The 14623-nt window shown below is 38.9% G+C and overlaps 1 long non-coding RNA gene across 1 annotated transcript; it reads left to right on the top strand.

Moving 5' to 3' along the window:
* The first annotated feature begins 1579 nt into the window (after nucleotides 1–1579).
* Nucleotides 1580–13825, top strand: LOC140633023 (uncharacterized). Its single transcript, XR_012030654.1, has 6 exons — nucleotides 1580–1978; nucleotides 3936–4058; nucleotides 5170–5259; nucleotides 8818–9039; nucleotides 10288–10407; nucleotides 13651–13825. It is a non-coding gene; the product is annotated as an uncharacterized lncRNA (long non-coding RNA).
* Nucleotides 13826–14623: the final 798 nt, after the last annotated feature.

The following is a 14623-nucleotide window of genomic DNA, read 5'->3' as shown; positions in this document are numbered from 1 at the left end:
TTACAGATCTCAAGGAGTGATGGACTCATAAAACAAAGCCCTTCAATGCCTGAAACTAGTTCTGTAAGAGTGTGTTCACCATCAACTCACCACTCTGCCCCTAAAGCAGTAGGTGTTTGATTTCTAAGTGCTGATCAAAATCCACATCAAGAAGCAGGTGTCCCCTCTTAAGGACAGAGTGACTTCCTGAAGAGTCAGATGAGCCATACCCCATCGAACAGATAGAAGTGTAAGGTCATGCCTGAGTCCCTAGGCCTCTGCCAAAACTTTTCATTTCAATTAGATCAAGACTCCTGAACATTTTATTATTGGGAACGTTTGCGGTTCCTTGTCAGAGCCGTCTCTGCTTTAACATTCCTTGGGGCTTGGCAAGGGAAAGTCACCTCATTTTCACAACTTCACGGCATTTTTTCACATCATGAAAATGCCCTCATGTTTGTCACTCGTACAATAAACAAAAGCAAGAAAGCAAATCCATCTGCAGAACAGTGCCATATGAAGCTAAATTAAAATGCTAATGGGTGAGCACGACACAGAGAAAACAACACACTGCCGCAAGTTAAGGGAACATGGATTTCACGCAGAAGGGTCCTTCGAACCACAGTCTGTACGACCCGCTCCATCTGAGTAGCTAGAGACAGCCAAAGTAGGACAGAAGTAGAAACCAAACTTTCATGGCTCCTAGTCTCCATTATTGCTACTTTCAACTCTCTGGCTTATTTTTTTTCTTGGAATGAGGTTATGTGAAGTCTGAAGAAACAGCCCCTGGCAATGCTTTTTCACAGAAAAGAAGTCCCCTTTTTTTTCTTGCCCCTCCAACTATTTGTGTGATGGTACTACATTGATATAGACAATACAATGCAATTAACTTCAAGGTCTGAGCAAAGAGAGAATACACCAAATTGAACATGGGAGCAAAACTAAGACACTTATCCTTAACATATGAAATAGAATGTATGCCTCTGATATTCTCATCAATATGGAACCAAATTATTTAGTCTACAGATGTCAGATGCATTAGGGCAGTTCTAGTCGCACTACTCTCCCCTAGATGTAGAATTTTGGAACAATATATTGATGAATCCATTTCAAAGATCTTTGGGAGAAAACTGAATTGAATTCAAATCATTCAGGGTTATTATTTATCCCTGAATTTGGAAACAAAATATGGTTCCATTAAGAAACCCCTGCAGTAATGAAACGGAACTAGATATGTAAGAAATTCCAAATATCCCTCTCCACAGAAGGACTTAAGAGGTGTGTTTGTCTCCCTTTCTGATATTTCCCACTTATTTTTTCTCCTTTCCCCTTTATTCGAAAAGGTCTTAACTCTCTGCTGCTATTCCAAACACTTTTTTAAAAAGAAAAAAAAACCCTCCTATACATTGTGCATTTATTGAATAAGTCCAAGCCATAAGTGTGCATTGATTCTCTGGTTGCCATGGCAGAGGGAACGGTTTCTATGTTATGATGGCAATTGCCATATGTTCCGTTTCAAGTCAACTGATTCCATCACAAAAGGAGGAGAGGACAGAGAAGGGGCTGGATTGCCTCACCTATCCTAAGATTCTAGTTAGCACTGAGATGTCACACAAGCCTCTGTTCTGGGCCTGACACTGAATGTGTGCCACAGCCCTGGTTTCTAAGCAAACACAGTTACAAGGGATTCTTAAACACGAACCACTACTCTAGAAACCCGATCAGCAGCTAACCCAAATAAAGTATTTATAACTTGCAAAATGGCCCATGAAGGTGATCTAGAAGAGATTTACAGCCAAAAAGGAATACATTCTTTAGTGGGGGGCAACTGGAGTAATTAATGCCCTCTCTTAGAGAGCCAGACCTGGAGACGTGCAGAGGGGATGTGTGAATTTGGGACCACAAGTAGAATCAAGAAGTATTTAATCATAGGAGACAGATCCTGAGCAAGTCCTAGAATTAGAAGGTGTCTGGACCCTTCAAAGCAATATCTCGGAGGGTGAGTTGGGTGCTTTCTCACCCAAATTCCTTCTCCTTAAAGAATGCCAGGCTGGCTGTTTATGAGTGTTCCACATTGGTCTAGCTCAATGTAGCAGTTATGGATGTGGCTATGTTGCCAATTAGGATGTGGCTATCTCCAGTATCAGAACACTAATGAGTGTTTTGAATGTCCAAGAGCTTATTTTTTGGTATTCTTCCAGAGTTCTGTGACTAAATGGGCTATTCACTGATAGAAGAATTTATTTGTTTCTGGAACTCCATGGTATGCTTTATTAAATCCCTCCAGCAGCAATCTAAATGATCCTTGAAGGATCCAGAGCCCTTCCAAAACAACTCAACTACAAGAACAGGACTCTTGGCACTGAGATATATGGCCCCAATGGCCTTCTTTAACAACTTATATTTCCTTTACTCTAGAAATTCATAAGAATATCAGAAGTAGCAGAGTTGGTCTTGGCATCTACACTAATCTTTTTGTCTTTATCATCATTAAGTCATGTGCTGGGTACAGTGCTGGGTACTTCCTAACTAAACACCATGATAGGGATTTCATTTCTTTTATCAGGGAATCAGATCAGTAAGGAAAAGACAAAAAAAAAAATAAGGAAAAGACAGCCCATGAAACAAACGAGCAAAGGACTTGAATAGACACTTCACAAAAGAACTCCAAACAGCCAACTAACAAATCAAAGATAAGCTTAATCTCACTGATAATCAGAGAAATGCAAATTGAAACTATAGAAAGATACCCCTACACACCCACTAGATTGACTCAAATTTAAAAGCCTGGCAATATCAAGTATTGATGAAAATGTGGCACATCTGGAACTCTCATGCTGCTAGTAGGGATGCAAACTGGCAATACCACTTTGGAAAACAGCTGGGCATTATCTAACAAAATTGAAGAAATGCAAATATATGACCTAGCAATCATACTCTAAAGTATGTGTTCCAGAGATAAAATTGTATATGCACACCAATGAGAATGTTCACGGAGACAATGCTTGGAACAGCCCAAACAGAAATTTCCCAAATGCCTGTCAATGTTAGAACGGATAAATAAATCTATTTATCACCGAAGGTTATCTAGCATTTAAAATGAACAAACTCCAGCTAAACTTGAAGACATACATGTACATACACATGCACACATACGTGCACACTTCATTCTCCAGTAAGTTATATTTCAGGAGGAAAAAAAAAAGTTTAAAGAAAAATCTGTATCCAACAGGTGCCTCAAGTATAAAGTAATGATAGTTTGTTTTTGTGAAGACTTTATCCCAAAGCTTGGAAAGTAAATCTTACAAAATCAAAACAAATCTTACAGCAGAATTTTCTTTTTGTCTATTTCAACCTTTCTTGGAGCTGCCTGTATTGTCTACCTAATATCTATTTGGGATAATGAGTTTCAAAGAGACACACGCAAAGAAAAACTGTACAGTGGCCCGAAGAAGGGTTCAGAAAGCTAGGGTTCTTTAGGAAGGAAAAAAATTTTTCAAAAAAAAAAAAAGAATTTTCATCCTCCTTCTGCAAGGGGGCAGGGACTCAAGTAGAGGATCCTCATCAAACTGTGTGTTTCCTCTGATGAGCTCTTGTTATGATAATTATTATCACTCCAAAGATGTTGATAATTATATTTAGACAGTTTTTAAAGCAATATTGTATAATATTTTCCCCCATTTAACACCAGCGTCAGAGCTGATGAATACTCAGTGAGATGAAATGCAGGGCTGTGGGTTTGTCCACAAAGTGTTCCCATCAACCGTGTAAGTGAGTTTTATAATGTATACATTATAGTAGGGGGGAAAACATACTCTTTTGGAAAGGACCGATTCTTGGCACATAATCAGTTCCCATTGAATTTAAATGACTTTTGGTCCTACACCGATGCTGATAAAATACTTTCAAATGTACAGAATATTAACCAAATGTTTATATTAAACAACTCCTTTCAGGTGAAAATGCGCTCGGTGAAGCGTAGCTCCCTGGAGCAAGTTAGTGAATATTAATGTTCAGCAGATCATAAGGAGCTACAAGTTCTCCAATGTAAGAAGCCGAGGGGGAGATAAAAGAGCAAGGTTGGTGGATGGGCCCTGCCAGGGGAAGGTACAATCACATTGGACATAACCTCATTGAGATGGAAATGGAGTTTGAAGTACATGCAATCGGGGCTGCCAGGAACTAGGAAGCAAATGTGGGCTGGGGAGGAAGCGGGCTAGACTCTGGCCCATGCTTCCAAACTCCACTTGCTGCAGACCTAGGCTGGCCTCAGACCTGCCTGGGGCCCCATCGGCAGAGAGATTTACAGGACGTACCTCATAATTAATACCAGCGAATTGCCAGTTAATCATGGGCCCTGATTTGGGGTAAGTGAAGGCTGCTTATCACAAGAAGCATTCAGGCTTAATATTAAGTATTACAGTATTTCAAATCTGCCAAAGCACACTGTCCCTTTCCAATTATCATTGTTTATCTGCAGGTTTCAGGAAATCACGTGTCTTGTATGGGACACATAAATATGCAGCATCCAGTAAATATACACATATTTCAGAGAGAAGACAGCTCTTCTCAACCAGGCTGGAGATCAAATTGAACACTCTGCATATCTGGTGGTAGGGAAAAGGCCATACTGGGAAACATTATGTCCAGGGTAATGTCTAGCTCTGACTAGGATAGTAGTGGGGAATTTGGTCAGCTAGCCCCACTCTGGACTTCCACTCCCTTATCCATAAATCCACAAAATAAGTATATTAACATTTCATGTAAAGTGTTTTGAGCTACTTGGGAACTGTCTCTGCTTATAGGCAGAAGGCACTATGTTTTTAACCTAGTGTTAATAAGGCTTGCAAGTTCAACACATGCTTAAATTCTTTTGTTGTGGTGGTTATAATCAAATTATATTTCCAGCAGCTGCTTTTAAATTTAGTAAGGATACATTTTCTCAGATTTATTCAAGTTCAGAATGGGACTAATAGGAGAGAGAAACACATTTTTGTCCTCATTTTATATAGATCACAGAGTTTCAGTCCTGAAAAATCTCTTTCAGGAAGACTTTGTATCGTGACCTCTAAATTATTCTAAAATATTGACTTTTTTAAATTTTCAAACATTATTTCCAGGAAAGTAGACTACAGAATTTTCCCTAAGATTAAATTCAAATCTCTCCAATGATATCTTATATACTTGCAGAATCAGAAGCCTGCAGACCCAGACTCCACGGGAGGTTGTCATCCAGTGGCTGTGCTTGGCTGATGAAGTAGATGCTGGAGTCCAGAGAGGGTGAGAGTCTGGCTCAAAGTCAACACAGCTAATGTCCAAGCCAAGATTATAACCCCCATAAAATGTCTTCCCTACTACTCTAAATCTGCCTTGGGCCAACCAATCAGATACTAACCAAGTGCCCACCATGCCTTTGGCCTCTGCTTGGTTGCACGGTAGACATAAAAGACAATCATCGACAAACATGAGTGCCAATGTGAAGCGAGAGTAGAGAAACAAATAAGCATACGATTCCTCCTTCTACCCTAAGAGTTTACAATCCAGCTGAAAAGAAACATTAGAAAGATGTGCAACAGTTAAATCACAAGATAAAACAACACAAACACTGTCACCAGGCCAGACAAAACAAATTCCAAACTTATGGGAATACACCAGTGATTCCCCAATGCCTTGAAAAGCATTAATCCCACAAAATGGGCTCTATTTAATAAGCAAATAAATAAAGTTTCTGTGCTCAAAGAAGTTTGGGGCATTCTGCTCACTAACTACACCACCACCTTATAGAGTCACCAGGCAGTGACATCTAAGTGCTCTGAGAAGACTCCCAGTAAAGGAATCTATGGAATAAATTCCAGTCTTGTATTTTTCAAACTGAATTGACATAAGACCTTTTCAAGGCTTCCAAAAGACCTGGCCTTTTCCTACCTCATCTCTAGGACCCTAAACTCCAGCCATCCTTGTAAATTCTCTAGTATCTTTACATCTCTGGCTCTAAGGGCGATGTCCGGCATGTGATTCCTTGTATTTATTTGCTGAGTGAATAGATAAACTGTTATTTGCTGTCAAGGAATTAAAGGGTCACTAAGCCATAACATCTGTCCTTTAGCATAGCCTTACAAATGTTAATGCTTATATGAATCCACTTGGTGATATTGTTAAAATGAGTTTCTGATATAGTATATCTGGGGCAGAGTCTGATGTTCTTATTTTCTAACAAGCTCCCAGGTGAAATCAATGTTCCTGGATCCAGGATCACACTTTAAGGCCACAAGGAGGAAGGAGCTCACTGAAGCAAGGGGCAGACACCATGAAAGGACATATTTTCACCACAGATCAAGAACAAAGTGCTATGGGAACAGCAGGGAGGACATGATTTGTTCTGTCTGGATAGGGAGGCAGTGGAGGAATGTCTTGTAAATGTCTTGAGGAGGGGCTGTTCCAGATGAGCTTTGAAGAGTGAGCAGTATTTTTCCAGGTAAAGGAAGGAAGGACACGTGGGTTGAGTGAACGGCATGAACAACATGGCAGAGAAGAGCACAGTGTATGGTACGTTCAAGTAGCAGTAAGGGAGGAGAACGTGGTACTCTGGGGTATAGGCAAGAGTCGAGTGGGCAGCAGGAGTCAAGTCTAGAAGGGATATTGGACTGGATTGTGAAAAGCATTGCATTTTAAAATTCCAAATGTTTAACGGTAAGATTTGAGAAATGATAAACTGCTGAGAGACAAATCCTAGTGGGTGAGTGGTGGCCTTCCCGCCACCCTTTCATTGAGCCATGTGGCCAAGGTGGGTGTCTGCTCCTGGATTTAGCTCTGCTTTCAAATTTTAATGGGATGTCAGAGAGGTTTTCAAAATCCCATGATTGATAAAGCATAATCAATCCCTTTCACTGGTTGGAGATTAAGCTGTTTTTTTAAAAAGCACTTAGCATTTGAAGGTTTCTTTTATAGGCATCTCCACATATCTATGAAGCTACAAACTTTATTTAGCAGTTACAGACAAGACTACTACTGCTTACAGGGTTGCATTCTTCCATTCTGTTTCATATTTCAGTCCAGCTGTTCTGGGATCTTTTATTTTAGAAACTGGAAAACCAGGGCTATTAATAGAGTCAGGCAGCCAATTTAAATCTGATAATGTGCTGACACTTGGCTGCATACTTCAGCACAGATGCCCATGTGTACAATGTGTATTTATTTCTGTACAAATGTGTACATGCATATGGATAAATAATAGCAAATACTATGAAGTCAACACTTAATATTTCACAGGGCAACCTGGGAGTTAGTCTCTGCCTCATAAATAGGACATTCTTTGACATGGAAAAATCATTTAGATGATAAGTTAAACCTGTAGGCTCAGGAGTCATGAGAATTAAAGTACACACAAACCTTCCTCTGGGTGGAAAAGAAATCCATAGAATCCACAGCCACTTTTTTAGCTAAACTTCTCTTTTCTTTCCTTCATATATCTTATCCTGCAGCCAAACTACTCACTATTGACCACACATATCCAACAAGTTCCTTCTTCTTGCTCATGTTATTTCCTCTGTTGTGTCAGAGTTTTGACTTTGGAATTTTCCCTGGGTTCAAGTTTGGGCTCTGTCATTTTCTAGCTGTGCAATTTAGAGCAAACTTCATACTAAATGGAGCTGTTCCCTCATTTGTACGGTGACAACGGTCACTGCACTATATCTAAGGGCTGTTGTAAGGATCACATGAGAGAAGGTAAGTGAGTACTTAGCAGATCAGTGGCTGCCTGGAGTGAAGGGTTGTGGGGTGTTGCTTGGGTAGGGGCAACATGAAACTTTTTAAGATGATAAATATCCTGTATATCTTGATGGAAGAAGTGGTTACATGGGAGTATTTTTCCTGTCTAATAAGAGAGGAATTGTTATAATTCCCTCTTCTCTATATCTAAATACTATCCCCATTTTTCAAAGTTTACCTCAGATTCCATCTCCTCCATGAGGCCTGTGATAGTTTCTCCAATTAGAAGGAATCCCTTTTTACTTTGAACTAATATTCTTTCATTTGCACTTCTAAAACATTTAGAATATCCCTGGTGTTAAGGTCTTGCTCTTTGTATGTATCTCCTATCTTCATGACTAGATCGTTAGCCCCTTGATGAGGTACATTGTGTGGTCTTGAGATCCTGCACTGCAGAGAGAACCATGCATTCTTCATCCTTCCATTAAATCATAGTGGAAAGACTGAATTCAAGGTAACCCTACTTGTGAGACACATAAGATTGCCCTGAACCCCATTCCAGAACCCCAGTCCACTCAAAGTCCTCTTCAAGATTTCCATAATTATAGTTTCCTTCTGGCTTCAGCTATTGCTTCCATGTGTGTTGACCATGTTACCTTGATCCAGTCATGAAATTCTGTGTTATTTCTTATCATTGACATATGCACACATATGTGTGTGAAAGAGACTCTAATAAAGACTTGGGGGGGGCAGGAATGCAAAGACCTGGGAGGCTACAAAGTCAGCCTGTTCTTAAGTGTCCTTATGGCCACCCTGCCACCAGAGTTTTAACACTGGCCCTTCACCTCATATAGTTGGCCAGCCTTCTACTATCACCTTTTCTCTGCTTCCTTCTGAACTCTCTTCCTCCCTCTCAGGAGCAGAAACAAATACCTTGCTCTGTCTCTGGTAGAGAAGTTCAACCATTATCTTACTGGCTTAAGTCCCAGCCAACTCCTGTGTTCTCAGAGTCTCATCTTGAATCCTAGCACTTCCTAATGTTATTTTCCCATATCAAGCAGCTTCCTTCTCAAAAAGAATTTAGGTGACAGCAAGGAAGATAATTTTCACCCCTGTCTTCTACCCAAACAGAGGGCAGAAGAATGAAAATTTTAAAACCACAAGAAAAGACCAATGACTCCTTAAGATAGACCATAATGGGGGAATGATGGCTGAGCAGTCTACCTCCTACATCATCCACCTTACCTGCTACCAGCAGCAACACCATACTGGAAACACCATCTTGAGAAGAAGACATGGAAACTTGGAGCTAAAAACAGCTGAGTTGTTCCAACAACCTTTAAGTTTGTGAAAGTAAGAAAGAAGCCAAAATAAATTATTTTAAACTTGTGTTTAGAAGATTCTCTTCTAAGATTTTTCAAGTGACTTGAAAGAAAGGGAGAGTATATGTGTCTGACAGGAAGAATTTGTCTAAAACAGCTGGGAAGGAGAAGATAGGCCAGTCACAGCCACAAGACCTGTAAATTGAGTACAGCAGTGTGAACAGTGCCCTGGACATGAAACAATGTTAACTGAACTCTCTGCTGTTTTCCTGAAAGCCTCCACCTCTATTAAAGGCTGGCCAGATAAACCTGTCTATTCCAACATGGCCATTCCAAATCGGTCTGTGTTCATTACATTTAATTTGTTAACTCTTTAACTAAATACATAATATTATACATTACACAATGTTCTTGACACTGCATAAAACACAGAATGTGGTCAAGAAATGATGTAAACTTAAAGCCAGCAGTTCCCAACTTTGACTGCATATTAGAATCACCTAGGGAGCTTTGAAACCCTTGATTCCCAACCATACTTCAGATCAATTAGTCAGAACCTAGAGGCATTACCTAGCCATAAGTAGTTGTTTGTTTTTAACTCTCCTCAGTATTAAGAAAACAACTTGGAAATAAGCAAAAGGACAACCACATAGCCTTTCAATGTCATGGTGAAACACTGCTTAACAGGCTTACCCCAAAGACTATCTAATTCTTCAGGGTGACATACCTTCATTTAATTTCATATTTACTAGGATATTTCATAACTCTATAAGAATAGATATTGCCTTGTACTTGCTCTATGGTTCTCAAACCTTGATATACAACAGAGTTATCTAGAAAGCTAATACAGAAGTCTAGGCTTATTAAAGTAGAATAAGGTTTGGGTTTCTGTAATTTTAGCAAGTTCCCAAGTGATTGGGAGACATCCAAGTTTGACAACCTTTGTTGTATAAGTCTGATGGCATTGCCATAGATTTTGGTGTCCATTAGCAATGCAAATACATTTTCCAGGAGAGATGCTAATAATTTCTGCCCAATTCCAAGATTATGAGGTGGTTTTTTTTTGCTCCGTAGGACATTAACCAGTTTTACATCTAACCTAGCAATCTTATTTCAGTATTTTTTTCAGGGCCTATATCTATTTGGTCTTTCTAATTCTCTTTGAACATACCCTGCTGGTTCTCTCATTAAATGAATCAAATAAGTCTTTGGCAAGAACTGACTGCATATTTGTATGAGAGTCAAGTTTTCAACTTTTGAAATTATATTTTGACACCAGGTGATCCAACGTGCATCCAAGACTGAATTCCCTGCTATAGATAGAAGCCAAAATCCTGGGAAGCATCCAAAAAGAAACTACTGTTTTCTCTACACCAAGTATAATAAGCTAATTATTCCTGTAAGTCTTTCATGAGTTACACCTCATAATAATAAAAATTAATATTTATTGAGTGTTTACTATTGCCAAGCACTATTCTAAGAGCTTTGCATGCATTATTAACTCTTTTAATTGTTACACAACCCTCAAAGATAGGTACACTCTTTCTTAATTAATCCCAAGTCTAAAGATGAGAAAACTGAGGCATAAAAAGTTTAAGTAATTTGTCCATAGTCACACAAATCATAAAAGACCGAGCTTAGATTCACATGGAGAGAATGTGAATAACATATTTGGTACTGCCTATGCCCTTCATGGCTATGTCAGGCCACTGTTCAAATAGGAATTGGAAAGATCCCACCTTGAGGGTCATTTATCCAGATTCATGGAAGCTTTCATCTGGATACCTGAATTATTAAAAAAAAATCAAGACCAACCCAAAATTCATACTTTCTTTAGCAAGGCTATAACATATCCTCTCATGGTTTCCTCAACCACCTATTAGGAATATCTTCATAAAGGCAGATGTCTAACATCCAACATGAGTATCTTGTAAACAAATCAGATTATAGACCTAATAGAAACCTCAGTTCATATCCAGAGGAGACATTCCACATTGTTTTGAAGTTTGAAAACCTTGTCATATAATTCTGCAGATTGCTGAAGTGTAGTAATAAAAGTATAAAAATAAAAGGGAAAAATATTTTAAATTTCCTCCTAATTTAAACTCATACCCAAATCGACATTTGGGCAGATCCATCAAAAAAGTATTTGGTGAGAAATCATCTGTGCACTAAGTGCTTTTTTTTCTTTTTCTTTCTCCCTCTCTCTCTTTTTTAATCATGAGCAAAGGTCTGAATTGTAAGTATTATTGGCAAGAATAAGCTATAAGTTAAGATGCAAATCCAAATCGAGTGTGCGGTGTTCTGGCTTCAAGCCTGGTAATTGAATTTCCAGTTTATTATCCTTAATGTTTTTTAATGTGAGTTTGCAATTCAAGTCAAAATGGAAAGCTGCTCCTCCAAATCTTTCCCCTGAAGCATTTCCAGGAACAATTTCTTTTCAAAATCAAGAAATGGTTTTGGGTCAGGAGTGCACTTTAACTTTTTTCAAACTCTAGAAAAGTCTGTTCCAGGGGTGCACTAAACCATGGGTCCACCAAAGGGCGCTAAGCTGCAGACCAGGGATTCTAGAATCTGAACTTGGCACTGGAGCTTCTTAGAGAAATAGAAGAGCTAAATACTGTGAGCTGGTTAAGAAGCTGTGTCTCAGCTGGGAATTCCAAGGGATGCAGTGTTGACATTTAGGGCCATACACAGTAAGTGGGGAGTATGTTTCAAATGAAATCTGCTGCTTCATCATACTTGGTTTATCCACCCCCCAAAACCTGAGTCTTTTGGTTATAACAGCTAGGCCTTATCAGGAGCCCACACTCACATCTCTTTTTCCTAAAACTAGGCCTGAATCAAGGCTGAGGACTACATTGCTTTGAACTAGTCTTCTTAAGGGAGAATGAGGTTTAAGGGTGTTAGCTATCTTACTGTATGATAGCAACAAAAAACAGCAACTATAAACATAACTTAATGAGGTTTTACCACGTTGCCAGTTTTATTCAACGTTATGCATTATTTACTATATAATTTAATTCCCATAATAGGATGAAAAGATAGGTTACTGCCCCCAATTCCATACAGGAAAACTGAGGTTTAGAGAGTTCAAGTAATTCTCCCAAGGTGATGTAACTAGAATGGAGGCTTAGCTAATATTCATACCTAAATCCGTTTGCTCTGAAGCTTGTGTTTTTTATTACTAAACTAAGGGACTGTGTGCTTTCATTTTTCTTTAAACATTATTTAAACATTCATGGGTGAGATGCCTGGGTGACTCAGTTGTTGAGCGTCTGCTTTCGACTCAGGGCATGGTCCCAGGGTCTTGGGATCGAGTCCCGCATTGGGCTCCCCTCAGGAAGCCTGCTTCTCCCTCTGCCTCTGGCTCTGACTCTCTCTCTCTCTCTCTCTCTCTCTCTGTGTGTGTCTCTCATGAATAGATAAATACTTTAAATAAATAAAAAAATAATAAATAAATAAATAAATAAATAAATAAATAAATAAATATTCCTGGGTGCATACACAGTGTGTGTTTGTGTGTGCATGTGTGTAAAAAGAGTATGAAGAAGAAAACAAAAATGTCCCATGAGCCCATTGCCTACACACGTGCATGGCATGAAAATCCAAGCATGGTAGTAGCAGAAAATGAAAATTAAAAGCTTTCCCCAGGCTCTGTCCCCAACAGTAACCATTTGTGTATTTTCTTATATATTCTACCAAGAAAAAATAGTCTGCCTTGGCTTATGGAATATATATATATTTAATTTGTTCACTTTGTTTGTTCCTCTTCCCTATTATCTCCTCCCTTCATGAGACAATGTAATACATGGACACGCACTTGCTTTTTATTTATTTATTTTTTACGTATCATATCTTGATGCTCTTTCCATATCAGTATGTGTGTGCATATATTTTTTCTTTTTTTCTTTTTTTCCTTTTTTTTAAGATTTTATTTATTTATTCGAGAGAGAGAGAGAGAGAGAGAGAGCACAAAGGGAGAGGGAGAAGCAGGCTCCCTGCTCAGCAGGGAGTCTGATGTGAGCTCCATCCCAGGACCCCCGGATCATGACCTGAGCTGCAGGCAGATGCTCAACTGACTGAGCCACTCAGGTGTCCCTATATATATTTTTCTGACAATCATTTAGTATTCTATTAATTTATGTAACCAGCTCCCAAGTATGCTAATTCAGATTATATCCTCTTTGTAATGAAAACCTTTAGTATAATGAATATTTTTATGCATATATTTTGACATAGTTTTGTGAGCATATCCACAGGGTAAATATATGGCAGTAGATTTTGTTAGTGAGGGGTCATGTGCATTGTTTAAAATTTATGGAGACATTGCCAAATTTCCCTCTAAAGAAACTGCATCAATTTGCCTTCCCAGGGACAAACAGTCAGGGTTCTTTAACTCTGTCCACTTACTTTCATGTCCATGTCACTTGAGGCTCCCACCAGCATAATGCAGCAGGTAGACTATGGCTGCCACTCGTGTTTCTAGCATGAGTCAAGGCTACACCCAGATGTTCTTATTCTAATTGCAGAACCCTTTCCTCAGACAATTCCACTTTAAAGATGTAAAGTGTAAATAAGATAAATAAGAGGTGAATAAAGATGAAAAGATAAATAAATCTTCTGTTTCTACCTTTGACAGATGAAGAGAACCAATGCAACTGGGTTTGTTCAGGGCCCTGGCAAAAGGACTTTAACCAAGTTTGGAACCTCCTAAAATACCACTCACTTAGAATTTGGGACTGAGCCATGACCTTCTATTGTTCAAAGGCATTTTCCTTTGTAATAATTCCATGGAAAGAAAAATGACTTAAAAGTTGTATTTATTAAACAGCCCCAAAGGCATTTGAACATCAATTTACATTTTTCTCTTTTATAGAAAAAAAAAACATAGTTAAGTGTAAATGAATGTCAGACATATGGTTTACATTTCCTTTAAGATACATGTGGGCTTTAAAAACTAATGGAAATACCTAAGGAGAAACACACTCTATAATACGGTGAATCTAAGATACGTAGAACATTTGAAGCAGGTCAACAGGACAAGATGGGTCTTGTAGAAGTGATCTTCTGACCCCTCACATGAGATTTCCAAGAAACAGTCAGCTCTCTGAATTCCAGTTTGGGCTTACGACTTAAAGAGATGTTATCAAGATACTTTAAAATTAAGAGGCCTTTACTATTACTCTCCATCCATTTAATGAATATCTATTCTTTTCTGGGAATCAAAGATAAGAAGACAAATAAGAGACTGCCCTTCCTCAGGGAGTTGAAGTCCTAGTGAGGAAAGCAGATCAGAAAACAGAAAAAAAAAAAAAATGGGACCAATGGGGTATAACATAGTGTCAGGTCAGTACAAAGAAGGACATTTGTCCTGCTTTGAGTAGGAGCAGGGTGAGGGAAGATATCCTAACGGAAGAAGCATCTACTTAGAGACCTGGAGGATGAGTAAGAGTAGCTGGCCAAAGAGTTTGCTTAGGACATCAGCAAGGTGCACAAGGGTAGAAGCATGGGGGGGCTTAGCTTTGCAGGAAGTGATGGTAGTTCCACTTGACTGAATGTAGGAAATTATTCTAGTTCCACTTACTGGAAGGCAGAATAGACATGAAGGGGAG

This window comes from Canis lupus, chromosome 5, assembly GCF_048164855.1.
Source record: "Canis lupus baileyi chromosome 5, mCanLup2.hap1, whole genome shotgun sequence".
NCBI lineage: Eukaryota > Metazoa > Chordata > Mammalia > Carnivora > Canidae > Canis > Canis lupus.
Note: the sequence above shows the minus strand (reverse complement) of the source record. Positions and strands in the feature narration are given on the sequence as shown.